At 49.7% G+C, this 17,091-nt stretch overlaps 1 pseudogene; it reads right to left on the minus strand.

Annotated features, from left to right (window-relative positions):
• LOC132381679 (zinc finger protein 721-like) overlaps positions 1 to 17,091 on the minus strand; it is a 54,593-nt pseudogene that overhangs the window by 26,131 nt on the left and 11,371 nt on the right.

Raw genomic sequence — 17,091 nt, forward strand, 5'->3', positions numbered from 1 at the left:
TCAGAGCAGGTGAACGGTCTCTCCCCAGTGTGAATTCGCTGGTGTCTCAGAAGGCAGGATGACAGAGTGAATCCCTTCCCACATTCAGAGCAGCTGAATGGCCTCTCCCCACTGTGACTTCGCTGGTGTGCCTGTAAGTCATATGACTGAGTAAATCCCTTCCCACATTCAGAGCAGGTGAACGGTTTCTCCCCAGTGTGAATTCGCTGGTGTTTCAGAAGGCTAGATGACCGAGTAAACCCCATCCCACATTCAGAGCAGTTGAATGGCCTCTCCCCACTGTGACCTTGCTGGTGTGCCTGCAAGTCATATGACTGAGTGAATCCCTTCCCACATTCAGAGCAGGTGAACGGTCTCTCCCCAGTGTGAATTCGCTGGTGTCTCAGAAGGCAAGATGACAGAGTAAACCTCTTTCCACATTCAGAGCAGCTGAATGGCCTCTCCCCACTGTGAACTCGCTGGTGGATCTGCAGCTGAGCTGACCGAGTGAATCCTTTTTCGCAAATGGAACAGGTGAATAGGCTCTCTCCAGTGTGACCTTGCTGGTGTCTCATCAGATGAGCTGACTGGGTGAATCCCTGCCCACACACAGAACAGACGAATGGGCTGTCTCTGGTATGAATTCGCTGGTGAGCCAGAAGGCTAGATGACCAAGTAAACCCCTTGCCACATTCAGAGCAGGTGAACGGTTTCTCCCCAGTGTGACCACGCTGGTGTTCCAGTAGTTTAGATGACCGAGAAAATCCCTTCCCACATTCAGAGCAGGTGAACGGTTTCTCCCCAGTGTGACCACGCTGGTGAGCCAGAAGGCTAGATGACCGAGTAAACCCCTTGCCACATTCAGAGCAGGTGAACGGTTTCTCCCCAGTGTGACCACGTTGGTGTTCCAGTAGGTGAGATGACCGAGAAAATCCCTTGCCACATTCAGAGCAGGTGAATGGCCTCTCCCCAGTGTGACAACGCTGGTGAGCCAGAAGGCTAGATGACCGAGTAAACCCCTTGCCACATTCAGAGCAGGTGAACGGAGTCTCCCCAGTGTGAACTCGTTGATGAGCCAGTAGACTAGATGACTGAGTGAATCCCTTCCCACATTCGGAGCAGGTAAACGCCCTCTCCCCAGTGTGAATTGGCTGGTGCCTCATCAGCTGAGTTGAAGTAGAGAATCTTTTCCCACACACGGAGCAGATGAACGGTCTCTCCCCAGAGTGAACTCGCTGGTGTGCCAGTAGATGAGATGGCCGAGTAAATCCCTTCCCACATTCAGAGCAGGTGAATGGCCTCTCCCCAGTGTGAACTCGCTGGTGAATGATCAGCTGGGTTGACTGAGAGAATCCCTTCCCACACACGGAGCAGGTGAACGGCCTCTCCATGGTGTAAACTCACTGGTATGCAAGGAAATACCAGGTCGCACCTTCAATTACTTGAGGATAAGTAACAAGCTTTATATCCAGGTGGGTTCACCCAAATTTCACCCCGACACTGAACACGTGATTGGATTCTCCTTGCTGTGAGTGCTGTGCTGTCTTCTCAAGCACCTCCTCCTCTACAGTCAGATATTGATTGTTTTCAAGTGCTGGTGAACTGACAAAGACAGCAGAACTGACATGTTTTTATTTTTAAGATCGCCGCACAGAAATTCTTTTATGTTTCCAACCTGTAAGAAGATTTACAAAAGACATCAATGGGTGAAGGAGAGCATTCTCAATCAAATAATTGAGCTCTAATATTATTCTGCTACAGCAAAGTTCAACCCAAGCTGGAGGAACAAATCAGAACTGTCTAACCGGGCATGGTTCAGGAATCCAGACTGACAACTAAATTCTCTATCTTTCTCTGTCTGTACCAGAATGGACACATCTGCCCGTCATCAATCTGTGACTTGGCTCAGTTTGTCTCTCCCAGTCAGTATTACTTCAGGTTCTGGGCATGTCCCAGAGTTACAAAGAGCACATGATATTACACGGAGGCTTTCTAAGTACTCAAACCCTCCTCCCCACCAGTGTGAGTGCTACAGGTCACTGGTCACCCCGGACAAAGGTGCCTGATATCAGTCTGTTCCCAGGGAGAATGGGACTAAACACGTTCTTGTGGGTAGAAAGATCCAGAACCAGGAGAGGTAGAACTGAGGTGATTTTCAAACAGAACCAAAGTGAATGCAAGGGTTTTGTTTTCTATTCTAATCAGCACTAATTTGCATATTAATTGACTGAATGGAGCACCAGTAAAGGCTGATTTATACTTGTGCGCATGGGCCACGGTGATTTTCACTTCTGCATAGGCTACAGCCGTAGCGAGCGTGCGTTGGTGTGCGCCAAAATGCCAGCTGGCGGTGGGGTTTCTATGCCACTGTGTCGAGTTTCTTCGTGAGAGATATGGACGAGGAAACGCATTTCAAACAGTTCCACGCGTCGGCGGGTAGATCTGGCGATTTGGTTCATCTATTTTGCACCGGCGTACAGACACGGCGGAGAAGAAGCAACTGGAAATGCGATGCTAGCAAGCGGACCAATCACAGTTGTTGCGGTCTGTGTCACCGCGACGCGCAAGTTACTTTGTCGGGGAGGGGCACGTCACCCTGCGGTGTAGGGTAGGCAGTACCCACGGCTTACATGTGACGCACAAGTATAAATTGGCTTTAGCGCACACACAGAGCCAGAGGAACTCAGTATCTACGGAAAGGAATAAACAGTCGACATTTGAGGCCGAGACCCTTCATCAGGACAGGAAAAAAAGGAGTAAGAAGGGCCGTGGGGGGGGGGGGGGGGGAGAGAGAAGGTGGTAGGTGATAGGTGAAACCAGAAGAGGAGAAGTGGGACATAGTTGATTGCTGAAAGAGACAAAGGGCTGGAGAGTGGGGAATCTGGTAGGAGAAGACAGAAGACCATGGAATAAAGGGAAGGGGCAAGCACCAGAGGGAGGTTATGGGCTAATAAGATGTGTGAAAGGGAAACGAGAATGGAGAATGGTGAAATGGGGGGGGGGGGGAGAGAATAATTACCAGAAGTTCGGGAAACCGATGTTCATGCCATCCGTTGGGGGGCTGTCCAAACTCCTCCAGCCTGAGTGTGGCCTCACCACGGCAGAAGAGGAGGCCATGGGCTGACGTAAGGGATTGGGAAGCCGAATTGGAAAGGCTGGCCACCGGGACCTTGCCGACAGGGCGTAGGTGCTTAGCGAAGCGGTTTCCCAGCCTACGTCAGGCCACACCGGGAGCATCTGACACAGTACATGTCAAGAGACCTTTCATTCACTGGTGAACCCTGGTGAAGCGTCACCTCACTTGAAAGGACTGTTTGGGGCCCTGTATGGTAGTGAGGGAGGTGCAGGGGGCAGGCGTAGTACTTGCTCCACTCGCAAGGATAAGCGCCAGGAGGGAGACTGGAGAAGGGAGTCGAGCAGGGAGCGATGCCTGCGTCAAGATGAAAGTAGGGTGGGGAAGGGGGGTTAGGGAAAGATGTGCTTCGTGGTGTGATCCCGTTGGAGATGTCGGAAGTTACGGAGAATTATGCGCTGGGCGCGGAGGCTCAACTGAGCACGTTATCTACCAAGAAGGTGCTCTGGAAGTCCCATGCAGTTCCGTGGAATCTTTCCAGAATCTTTGTTCCGTTTCAAATCCTTCGATTCAGACAGCTGTTCCCATTCCGTCCGTCTGCGTTTCCAAACACACTCTGTGAACTGCGGGGAAATCTTAGCCAGAAGTACTTGCGAGTGCCCCGACACAACATTTCACGCATGCGCTGGTAAATAGCGCTCAGCAGTAAAAAAAATCCCCTGGGGCCCGGGTGCGAATCATGGGGCAGAGGGTGAGGGAAATGAGCAGGACTGTTTCGGGGTCCAGAGCCACGGTGTGTCCGGCGGCCGCAGCAATTGCCCCTTTGTCAGGCTGCGGACGCCGGCCCCATGTCGCCCCGTCGGGGTCCCAATCCTACCTGACGCCGAAGGTCCAGAGTCTTCTGTCCACCGTGCGCATGCGTGATTTTGGAAACAGTCTGTGACCTCGGCGCATGCGCAGTGTGATCGGCGGGTCTCCGCTAGCGAATTCTGATGCGCTGAGCCTTCTGGGTATGCACAGTGCCATTTATAGCGTCTAAAAAGCTCCGGTACCCCTATGTAACCATATAACAATTACAGCACAGAAACAGACCAGCTCGGCCCTTCTAGTCCGTGCCGAACGCTTACTCTCACCTAGTCCCATTGCCAGAAGTTTCAAATCCAGCCAATGTTTTTAGGTGAAGAGCTCAGCGACTACTTTAACAAGCTCCCACAAACAATATACTCGACATCAACAGGCATTCTGTGTTTCAAGGATCAAAGTCCACACACAAATGCAGGCATAAAACAAAAACACAAGAGATTCTGCAGATGCTGGAAATATAATAGCAGGCCTGTTAGCATCTATGCAGAGGGATAAACAGTCGAGGCTTCAGGCCGAAACCCTTCTCCTGCCCTGAAATACCGACTATTTATTTCGCTCCACTGATGCTGCTGAGTTCCTCCAGCATTTTATAGGAATAAACATTTTTTGTTCCAGTCAATCAGTTTCCCAATGTTGCTGATATTTCATTTGCAACCACATCCTCTTCTTCTGATCCCCTCCTCCTCTCCGTAGCCCCAAGCCCTGCCTTGTGTTGGCCTCTGTTGGCTTCCTTATCCTGCTCCATTGAAGATTTACCGACCGTTTCTTCTCGTACTGCGGACCGGTGTATTGCAGCCTCCCAGCTCTGTGAGGCAGAGGCCATTGAAATCAGCGAAATTATCCCATATCGTTGAAAAGAGCGGAGGAGGAGTTTAACCACCCATTTTACTTTACGGTAACTGGCACTTCCCACCCAATGAGCGTCCACAACCCAACAGCATTCGCGTAACCTGCTATTAACCTGCTATACTGTTCCACTTTGGGATGTGGGGGGAAACCGCAGCACAAGGTGGAAACCCACATGGAGAACAGACAAACTCGTTACAAACAGTGGCGTCAATTGAGCCCAGGTGACTGTTCTGTAAAGTGCTCCACTAACCGCTATGTGCTAGTGCCGACGGGAGAATGAATATCGGGGTAAAATATAGTGACGCGCGTGTGTGTGTGTGAATAATCAATTTATTTTGAATTATGAATTTTCAGATCATCCCTTATGACAGACTACATTTTACTTTCTCAAATGTTCATGGGACAATTTTGTCCATGTCGGAACATACACTAACACCATCGGCATGATAATCATAAGACCACAAAACAGGAACAGAATTAAACCAATCGACCCATTGAGGTTTTTTTCCCGGCATTCGATTCTCACTGATTTATTTATCTTTCCTTTTGACTCTATTTCCCTGCAATCTCCCTGTAACTTTTGACACCCTTACTAACCAAGAACGTGCCACCCTCCATTTTAAGTACATCTGATAACTTGGTTTTCACAGCCGTAACTTAATAAGAAATTTACTTTGATTTTTGAATTTTCAGATGTATGGGTGAGGCGGCGTCGGAGGTTAGGGAAAGGGGCGCGTCGGAGTAGAGAGAGTGGGGAGTCCCAGATAGATGATGGGAGGCGAGGGAACACCCTTCTGACATAGTGTGAAGGGGACGAGGGTGTTAGATACAGGGAGGTGAAGAGAGGGTAAAGGGGGGAGAGGACATTATAGAGACGGGTAGGGAAGAGACGGGATTGAGGAGGGGCACAACAGAGGATGGAAGAGGAAGAGGCAGGAGGACTGGTGGGGGCTGAGATGGGTAATGGGGATAAGGGACGACCCTGAGGTGGGGGAAGGAGGCAGAGGTCGACCCAGAGAAATGTTGGGGTTAAGAGGGAAATGGTTAGAAGGCCGCCTACAGATAGGTGAAGGAGAAGACGACGGAGTGATGGAGGGTGCGAAGGGGCATCCGGAGATGTGGGGCAGAAAAGGAATAAAGGACGGGCAGGTTGGGGTGTCCCAGAGAAAGCGGGAGAAGGAGCGACCCGAGTACTCGGTGAGAAGAATGCAGGAGTCCCCGAGAAGAGGGAGGGGGAAGAGGGCGATCCAAGAGCAGGTGGGTGGGTTAACACAGAGGCAGGTAGCAGGGGGCAACATAAAGACCGGGAAGGGTGCGGTTAGTGTTTGGAAGGGGGTCAATCTAGAGTGGGGTGTGGTGAAGAGGGAGACGCAGTATCCTGGGGAATCAAGCGATGTGCGGGTAGCTGGTGCGGGTGAATGAGAGGGCAGGGGCGACGCTGGGTGAAGGAGAGACACGAGAGCAGGGGTAACCCAGAGATCTGCTCAGTGCGGAGGATTGGCCCAGAAATGGGGGGGGGGTGGGGTGGGGTAAGGGAGAATGGTGGGGTGGAGAAGGGATGATAAAGATGCAGTGATGAAGGATGTGGGAAGGGAAGGGGCTGGGCTATCCAGAGACAAACTTGAGAGCGAGCGACACGGCAGAAACAGAGTGAAGTTCAAATTTCAATGTAAATTTTATTATCGAAGTACATATAGGACACCATATTGCACCCTGAGATTCATTTCCTAGCGGGCATTCACAGTAAGTACAAAGAAACACAGCAGAAGCAATGAAAATCCGCACACAGCAAAGACAAACAGCCAACGTGCAAAAAGAAATAAAAACACCACAATGGTAATAAATATTGAAAACTTGAGTCGTAGAGACCTTGAAAGTCAGTCCATAGTTTGTGGAATCAGTTCAGTGCTGGGGTAAATGAAGTTATAGCCTCTGGTTCAGAAGTCTGATGGTATTAATAAGCTCCTGAACCTGCACGACCTAAGGTGGGAAGGGGCGACTTATAGGTATGTGTGAGATGGGAAGGAAGTGGCCAAGAGATTAGGGAGAGAAGGGGACGGGGGTACTGGAACTGGGGCGGGGTGTTGGGTGTTGAGAGTGGAGGGGCGAGCCGGAAGTATGGAGTTGAGGGGCAATGGAAAAATATAAGACGGAGTGGGGTGGGGAGGGGAGAGCGGTAGCACAGAGAATGGGGCGACGGGATGATGCTGACAGCAGGGCGGGTCGGGGACAGGAGACGGAGAAGTGGGCGTCCCACAGACGGGAATGCTCAAGGGGTCGACGGGGACATAGGACTGAGCGAGGAGGGGGAAAGGAAACCTTTTCTGAGTTTAGCCTCTTCCCTGCTCACTCAGCACCTGCCTATCCGTGCGGCCTCGATCTCCCGGCCCTCCCTAGGATCTAATCGATCTTCCTTTTCCCGATCCGGCCTCGGTCCCACCATCGCCGCTCGGGTACTCTCGGCGGATAACTACTCTCTTCTCTCTTTTACACTTTATGGATCTGAAGAAACTTTTGGTATCCTCTTGAATATTATTGGTTATCTTAGCTCCATATTCCATCTTTTCCTTCTTTATGGTTTTTAGTTGCCTTCTGTTTGTTTTTAAAAGCTTCCCAATCCTCTAACTTCCCACTAATTTTTGCTCTCTTTGGCTTTGACATCTCTTGTTATCCACGGTTGTGTCATCTTTTCTTTAGAATACCTCTTCCTCTTTGGGATGTATGTATCCTGTGCCTTCCGAATAGTTTTCAGAATTTCCACTCTTTGCTGCTCTGTCATCATCCCTGCCAGTGTTCTTTTTCAATCAACTTTGGCCAGCTCTCCTCTGATGTCTCTGTAATTCCATTCACTCCACTGTAATGTTGCTACATCTGACTTAAGCTGCTCCTTCTGAAACTTCAGGGCAAAGTCGATCATATTATGATCACTGGCCCCTAAGGTTTCCTTTACCTTAACTCTCTAATCAATTCTGATTCATTACACAACCCCCAACCCAGAACAGCTGATCCCCTAGTAGGAACAGCCACGAGCTGCTCTGAAATATCATCTCATGGGCCTTCTAGAAATTTTCCTTCTTGGGATCCAGCACCAACCTGATTTTCCCAATTTATCTGCCTATTGAAATTCCCCACGACTATCAACCCATTGCCTTCTTATCATGCATTTTCTATCTCCAGTAGTAATCACATCCTTACTATTTGGGGCTATGTGCATAACTTCCATCAGAGTCTTTCAGTTTCTTAATCCTACCCACAATGATTCAACACCTACTCGCACTATATCACCTCTTTCCAATGATTTGATTTCATTTTTACCCAGAGACCCACGCCACCCTCGCTGCCCACCTGCCCATTGTAGAGCATGTAGATATTAAGAATGAGGACGTACTGGAGCTTTTGGAAAGCATCAAGTTGGATAAGACACAGGGACCAGATGAGATGTACCCCAGGCTACCTTGGGAGGTGAGGAAGGAGATTGCTGAGCATCTGGAAATGCTCTTTGCATCATCAATGGGGACGGGAGAAGTTCCGGAAGATTGGAGGGTTGCAGATGTAGAGATAGCCCAGGAAATTATAGACCAGTGAGTCTTACTTCAGTGGTTGGTAAGGTGATGGAAAAGATCATGAGAGGCAGGAATTATGAACATTTAGAGAGGCATAATATGATTAGAAATAGCCAGCATGGCTTTGTCAAAGGCAAGTCTTGCCGTACGAGCCTGATTGAAGTTTTTGAAGATGCGATTAAACATGTTGATGAAGGTCGAGCAGTAGATGTAGTGTACAAGGGGTGATAGATATCTTCGTGGCCTAAGGTAGAAGGAGTCAACTTTAGAAAACCTAGCACATTTATTTTTCAACATAGTTCCTTCCCACATTTACACACTTAGTCCAGCGGTCATGGAGCATACGGATCTTGGACCTCCAGAAAATTTCCACAGCAGGGATGATTGATAGGTTTGTGGTCGAAGGTAGAAGGAGATGAGTTAGTAACTTCAAACTTTCTGCTAATCACTCAAAGAGTTGAACTGCATGTGCATGTAACGAGAGCTGTATAACTCATCTCCTTCTACCTTAGGACACAAACTTATCCAACACCCATCTGTGGACACTTTCCAAAGGTCCAAGATCCGTCTGCTCCACGACTGCTGGACTAAGTGTGTAAATGTAGGAGGGGACTATGTTGAAAAATAAATGTGCTAGGTTTTCTAAAATTGACACCTTCTAGCTTAGGCCACAAACTTATAAATCACCCCTCGTATTTGGATTTCAGCAAGGCATTTGATAAGGTACCCCATGCAAGGTTTAGTGAGAAAGTGAGGAGGCATGGGATCCAAGGGGACATTGCTTTGTGGATCCAGAACTGGCTTGCTCATAGAAGGCAAAGAGTGGTTGTAGACGGGTCATATTCTGCATGGAGGTCGGTGACCAGTGGTGTGCCTCAGGGATCTGTTCTGAGACCCCTACTCTTTGTGATTTTTATGAACGACCTGGATGAGGAAGTGAAGGGATGGGTTAATAAATTTGCTGATGACACTAAGGTTGGGGGTGTTATGGATAGTGTGGAAGGCTGTCAGGGGTTACAGCAGGACTAAATAGGAGAAAAACTGGGCTGAGAAGTGGCAGATGGAGTTCAACCCAGATATGTGTGAGGTGGTTCATTTTGGTAGGTCAAATATGACGGCAGATATAGTATTAATGGTAAGACTCTTGGCAGTGTGGAGGATCAGAGGGATTTTGGGGCCATAGTCCATAGGACACTCAAAGCTGCTGCGCAGGTTGACTCTGTGGTTAAGAAGGCGTATGGTGTATTGGCCTTCATCAATCATGGGATTGAGTTTAGGAGCCAAGAGGTAATGTTGCAGCTATGTAGGACACTGGTCAGACCCCACTTGGAGTACTGTGCTCATTTCTGGTCACCTCACTACACGAAGGATGTGGAAACTATAGAGAGGGTGCAGAGGAGATTTGCAAGGATGTTGCCTGGATTGGGGAGCAGGCCTTACAAGAATAGGTTGAGTAAACTTGGCCTTTTCTCTTTGGAGTGACGGAGGATGAGAGGTGACCTGATAGAGGTGTACAAGATAATGAGAGGCATTGATCGTGTGGATAGTCAGAGGCTTTTTATTCCAGGGCTGAAATGGATATCACTAGAGGACACCGTTTTAAGGTGGTTGGAAATAGGTACAGAGGAGATGTCAGGAATAAGTTTTTTACGCTGAGAGTGGTGAGTGCGTGGAATGGGCTGCTGGCGATGGTGGTGGAGGTGGATACGATAGGGTCTTTTAAGGGACCCCTGGATAGGTACACGGAGCGTAGAAAACTAGAGGGCTATGGGTAACCCTAGGTAATTTCTAAAGTAAGTACATGTTGGGCACAGCATTGTGGGCCGAAAGGCCTGTATTGTGCTGTAGATTTTCTATGATTCTATAAACAGGCCCTTTGGCCCATCTACTCCATGCTGAAACTACTTAAGCTACCTACGCCCATCGACTTGCACCAGGATCATAGTCTACCATCAATGTCTCTATCCAAACTTAACTCATCTCCCCACACTTGGAGTGAGAGGTGAAGAGCAGGAATGGACCGCTCGTGCTGGCAGCTCGTTCCACCCTCTCTCGACCCTCTGAGTGAAGATGTTTCCCCTCATGTTCCCTTAAACTTTTCTACCTTTTCATCCTCATCCCTAACCTCTGGATGTAGTTCTACCCAACCTCAGTGGGGAAAAGCCTGCCTGCGCTTACCCTGTCTGCACACCTGGTAATTTTGTGTACTTTTATGAAATCTCCTCGCTATCTTCTACATTACAAGGAGCAAGGTTTCAATCTATTCAATCTTTCCTTATAACTCAAATCCCCCAGTCACGGCAACATGTTTCAGCCCAGTTTTCCAGCTGATCCAGATCCACGAAAATCTTCCTCGCTGTCCACTTCAACCCCAATCTTGCTGTCATCCATTTGGTGTAGACCACATTATCATCTACAGACTTGTAGATCCTTGACACAGATGACAAATATCAATGGACCCGGCACCAATCCCTGCAGCACTCCACTAGTCACAGGCCTCCAGTCAGAGGGGCATGTCTCTACTACCACCCTCTGACCTCTCCCACAAAGCCAATGTCTAATCCAATTTACTACCTCATCTTGAATGCAGAGCGACTGAAATTCCCATGCAGGACCTTGTCAAATGCCTCACTAAAGTCCATGTAAACAACATCCACTGCCTTGTCTTCATCCACTTTCCTGGTAACTTCCTCTAACAACTCTGTAAGATTGGTTAGACATGACCTACCTCGGATAAGTGTTGACTGTCTTTAATCAGTCCCTGTCTATCTAAATGCTTATATATCCAGTCCCTTTGAATATCTTCCAATAACTTGCTCACTATTGACATCAGACTCATTGGCCTTTCATTTCCAGGCTCATGTTTAGTCCTTTTTAAACAGAGGAGCAACATTGGCCGACCTCTAATCCTTTGCTACTTCTCCTATCGCTAGGGATGATTTAGACATCTCTGCTAGGGCTCCGGCAACTTCTGAATTTGTCTGGCATAGTGTCTGAGGGAACACTTCGTCAGGCCCCGGAGATTTGTGCACACTGATTTACCTCAGGACAGCAAACGCCTCCTTCTCTGCACAGGGGCCACTTCTATTGACTCTGTTATCTTTATGTAGGGTTCTCAGATTATTAACTCCATGTTAACTGTAAACTGCATATATAAAATGGCTTCTCTGTAGAGTTATAATGATGTGGGTAACTGATGAGGTAATGCTCTGTTTAGTTGAAATGTTTGGGATAGTTATTGAGAACGGAGCAACTAACCAATGGTGGCAATGTTGTTCTATCTGTATGTGTGGGAACCCGGAGCGAGTGCGCGGGTTTCTCGGGAGGAGAACCATAGAGGAAGGAGGTGCTGGACGCGCTCTGGCCGACCACCGAGGTTGGCCCCAGGCGGCGGGTCGAGGAGGTCGGAGAAGATCGAATAGTGGACCGAAGACTTCGATAATTGAGCTCCAACGGTTGTGCAAGAATTGGTTGAACTTTGATGAGTTTCGTGTGCTGTCCGGTATTGTGAGTGCGAGTTTGTACCAGAGTGCATTTCACAGCATCCACGCAAACGGGAGACCCGGTTTGGCGGGTGGACGGATTTTCCCCTAGACATACACAAGCGATGGCCTGGGCGTTACATTTACCTTTGATTCTGACAAGCACATCCAGGCTCTGTACTCCCAAAATTTCACCTCTGGGGGCCTCCTACTTACCAAGTACACCTTTGCCAGAAAACAGTCTCTCCCAACCCGCACTTACTAGATCCTTTCCGATACTGTTAAAATTGGCCTTTCTCCTATTTAGAATTTCAGTCCGCAGACAAGAACTATATCGTTTTTCAAATTTACTTTGAATCTAATGGCGTTGTGGTCACTGGATGCAAAGTGTTCCCCTACACAAACTTCTGTCACCTGCCCTGCTCGTTCTCTAACAGCAGATCAAAAATCACGCTTGTTTTCATATGACTATTGTAACGTTGCCCTTTTGACATGCATTTTCTATTTCTCGTTGTAATCTGTAGTCCATCCTTACTACTGTTTGGGGGTCTGTATACAACCCCCATCAGTATTTTTTTTTTTACCCTTCAAGTTCCTTAGCTCTACCCACAATGATTCAACACCTTCCCAACATTTGGCAGATCTTTCTACCAACAGAGCCACGCCAACCCCTCTGTCTATATAACCATATAACAATTACAGCACGGAAACAGGCCATCTCGGCCCTTCTGGTCCATACCGAACGCTTACTCTCACTTGGTCCCACTGACCTGCACTCAGCCCATAACCCTCCATCCCTTTCCTGTCCATATACCTATCCAATTTTTGTTTAAAATGACAAAATCGAACCTGCCTGTACCACTTCTGCTGGAAGTTCATTCCGCACAGCTACCACTCTCTGAGTAAGGAAGTTCCCTCTCGTGTTACCCTTAAATTTTTGCCCCTTAACTCTCAATTCATGTCCTCTTGTTTGAATCTCCCTTACTCTCAATGGAAAAAGCCTATCCACGTCAATTCTATCTATCCCCCTCATAATTTTAAATACCTCTATCAAGTCCCCCCTCAACCTTCTACGCTCCAAAGAATAAAGACCTAACTTGTTCAACCTTTCTCTGAAACTTGGGTGCTGAAACCCAGGTAACGTTCTAGTAAATTTCCTCTGTAAACTCTCTCTGTTTTGTTGACATCTTTGCAGTAAGTTGGTGACCAGAACTGTACACAATACAGTGCACACAGAACTGTACACTGTCGACCAGCCTGTCCTTCCAATACAATGAGTATTCTTGGACATCAAGCTCCCAGCTATAATCTTCTTTCAGCCACGATTCGGTGATGCCAACAACATCAGACATTCAAATCTGTAACCGTGCTGCAAGTTCATCTACTTTATTCCATACACCACATTCAAATATAAAACCCCCAGTCCTGCAATCCTTTTTGATTTTGTCCACCTTTACATTGCAACTCAACCTGTTGTTTTTGCAGTTTTACCCTATCAACAGCCTCTTCTTGCTCGGAGTCTCATTACAGATTTCTGTTGTTTGTAGACCAACAACCTCACCCTCAGCACCATCAATAACTCACACTGAGACGTAAGGCGAGATATCGGCTTTTATTGACTGGAAGAAGGAACCAGGAGTGAGTGTCTATCATACTATGTCCTGGAGACTGAGGCCGAGCGTCAGGCCTCAGATCGCCTTTATACAGGGGCCTGTGGGAGGAGCCACAGGAGCAGTCAGCAGGGGCGTGTCCAGACAGGTATATGTAGTTCACCACAGGGAGACAGTGTGGGAGGAGCCACGGTCTGTGGGAGGAGCCACAGGAGCAGTCAGCAGGGGGCGTGTCCAGACAGGTATACGTAGTTCACCACAGGGAGACAGTGTGGGAGGAGCCACGGTCTGTGGGAGGAGTCACAGGGGCAGTCAGCAGGGGGCGTGTCCAGACAGGTATATGTAGTTCACCACAGGGAGACAGTGTGGGAGGAGCCACAGGGGCAGTCAGCAGGGGGCGTGTCCAGACAGGTATACGTAGTTCACCACAGGGAGACAGTGTGGGAGGAGCCACGGTCAGTGGGAGGAGCCACAGGAGCAGTCAGCAGGGGGCGTGTCCAGACAGGTATACGTAGTTCACCACAGGGAGACAGTGTGGGAGGAGCCACGGTCTGTGGGAGGAGTCACAGGGGCAGTCAGCAGGGGGCGTGTCCAGACAGGTATATGTAGTTCACCACAGGGAGACAGTGTGGGAGGAGCCACAGGGGCAGTCAGCAGGGGGCGTGTCCAGACAGGCACATAGTTCACCACACCATCCCCCTGCCCATTTAGTTTAAAGCTCCACTAAACCTGCCCGCAAGGATGTTGGTCCTGCTCGGCTGCAGATGTAACCCGTCCCTCTTGTACTCGCCGCACCTTCTCCAGCAGAGATCCCAATGACCCATCAATCTGAACCCCTGTCCCCTGCACCAGTTCCTCAGCATCGCATTCATCTGCCACGTCATCCGATTCTTACCCTCGCTAGCACGTGGGATGGGCAGCATCTCTCCTCATGTGGTGGGCTGAGGAGGAAGAGAGGCGACTGTGGGGGTGCGGAGAGGGAGGTGGAGGCATAGAAGGTGGGGGGGGGGAAGGGGGTTGCTTGTGACTGGTCGATTGAGCTGAGAATCCATCAGGCCTCCGACACGAGGAAGCCTCTCTGTATTCACGCTGGTTTTGAAGGTAATTCATTTTTATCTTGGCTCCCGTACTGCAAGTTCACCAGCGGGAGCAATTCCTGAGTCAGTAAAAATGTTTGATCGATCTATTCCGTCGTAGCTGGTAGGGATAAAATGAGAGGGTGGGGTGGGGAAGGAAGAGAAAGAGAAGTGGAGGAGAGGAGGGTGGGCAAGGGAGGAAAGGGCAGGAGGCAGGGAAAGGGGAGGAGGGGATGGTGGAGGCAGATAGCGATGGTGGGTGAGGAAGGTAGAATTGGGAGGGGGGACTGCATAAGGCAGGGGTGATGGAGGGAGGGGGAAATGGAAAGGAAGGGGAGGCAACATGGGATGTGGAAAAGGAAGGTAGGGAGGGGTGACAGTGGGAAGTGAACCGTTTTGGCACATGTAGCTGATTAATCGAGCTGAGAATCCTTTGCGGAGAAGCCCCTCTGTATCTGGGTGAACTTGTTTCCCCAGCAGGAATCATTTCTAACATGACTCAGTCAAAATGTTTAATCAATCTGTTCCATTGTTGTTCACAGGGGGTGGGGGAGGAGAGGAGGATAGGGAAGGAAAGGATTGAGGGTGATGGAGAGGAGGAGGGGAAAGGGAGGATTAAGTGGGGGAGATGTGACGGTGAGAGTGAGTTGGGAGGGGTAGAGAGGAAGTGTCACAAGGGGACGTGCAGACTGGACCCAAATGCAGGACCCAGGCACTGAAGTACTAGGGGCAAGACAGGAACAACTAAAGGATAGAACAAGATGGGGAGACCGTGGCAAGCAAAGATGATGCTGGGGTTCAGAGAGTTCATGGCGAAGGCAGGACCCTGGCTAGGCTAAAGGATGGGTCTATGGGACAAGGAATGCTGGGAGGAGAGCCCCCTGGGCAGGACCGCCTCCCGGGCAGGAACACTGGGGCTTGGGCAAGACGTGGAGCACCTGGGCAGGTTGCGGGGCACAACCCGTTGGAAGAGAGGGGTAGGAAAGGGTCAGAGCCCTTCCACCAGCCTGCTTACCCAACAGTGGTAAGGGATCAGAAGGGAGCTCGATCCAGGGTGACTACAACAACGGACTTACAGAACGAGATGATTAACGGTGGGTACTCCAAGCCGGGTCGCAACAGAATGACGACCCCCCACCCCCCAAAACTAGACTCGGTCCAGGAGCCCCTTATATACACCTGCCAGCCGATAGGTCTCAGGTGCACCTCCTTAAGCCAGGATGATCCTATTTGGGCTTAAGGGTGAAAGGAGGGACGGCTACAAGACCCGGAGTCCACGGACCGAATCAAGACCCGGCAAGCGGGATCCGGACCAGACCATAACAGGAAGAAGGGTCGGCACTGGGTGGGGGGTTGAGGGCTTAGGGAAGTGAAGTTGAGTTATTGATTAAGGAGAGGGAGTGAGGGTGAGAAGGATAGAGGAGGTAGAGAGAGGGATGGAAGGAGGGAAGGGGTGGGAGGGCAAGATGGGTGGTGGGAGGGGGACAGCGAGGGATAGAGGGAGGAAGGGTGGGAGAGGGTTGGAGGAGGGAGGTGGTAGAGAGAAGGATGGGTGAGAGAAAGGGAGGAGAGAGGGATTGGGAAGGCAGGAGTGGGGAGAGCGAGAAAGCAGCAGGTGGCCAAGATGGAGAGAGTACGAGATAGGTGGTTTGGGCAGGTTGGGTTAGGGGATGAAGGAAGGAGAGGAGAGAGGAGGGGAGGTGGAGGAAGGAGGAGAGGGAGTGGAAGTGGTGGGGGGGGGCAGGGAGCCTTGCAGTGGGAGTTGGAAATGGAGGCAGCTCAGAAAGCCAGTATGAGGGAAGGACCAGGAGTGAAGGAGGTTAGGGGGGAGAGGGTGTGAGTAGAGGGAGGGAAGATGGTAGAGTGGAAAGAGTGAGGTAGAGGGAGAGTGAAATGATGGTTCAGTGGGAGGGAAAGGAAGGGGGAGAGTGGCAGAGTCATGGTGGGAGGGACAGAGGGTGGGATGGAGGGAGGTGGAGTGGGAATAGTTAGTGTGGGAGACAGGGAGTGGTAGAGGGAGGGTGAGTGATGGGAAGAAGGTAGGAATGGAGAAGAAATGTGATAGCGTAGTACAAGGGACAGAGGTGGTGATGGAACGTTGGAGAGACGGAGAGAGGGGAGGGAAGGAAATGAGAGGAGGGGGAGATTGAGAGAGTCTGGCAAAGAGGAAAATGAGGGGGGGCTGTAAGGGAGAGGGCAGGGAAGTGATGTGAGGGAGGTGATGGGGAGGAGGAGGAGGGGGAATGGGAGGAGAGGAGGGAGTGGGAGGGAAGGAAGGAGTGGAGAGAGAGGGAGGGGTACATGAACACTATTATTTATGATTGTGACAGTGATGTTATGCCCTGCTTTGTACCGCTGGCAGAGAACAGCACAGTTCACCACGTGTGTCAGTGATAATAAACCTGGTTCTTATTCTGTGGTCCTCAGAAGCAGCCAAAATGGACAAACTAGACCATAACGTCAATAATAATAATTTATAGAACACTTTCCCACAGATAATCTCTTCAAACTGGCTTCCAAAGGGATAAAGTGCAAACATGAAACTAATAGACAAAAAGATGTCAGTTAAAATCAAGTTTAAATAAATGAACAGGC

Source organism: Hypanus sabinus, chromosome 26, assembly GCF_030144855.1.
Source record: "Hypanus sabinus isolate sHypSab1 chromosome 26, sHypSab1.hap1, whole genome shotgun sequence".
NCBI lineage: Eukaryota > Metazoa > Chordata > Chondrichthyes > Myliobatiformes > Dasyatidae > Hypanus > Hypanus sabinus.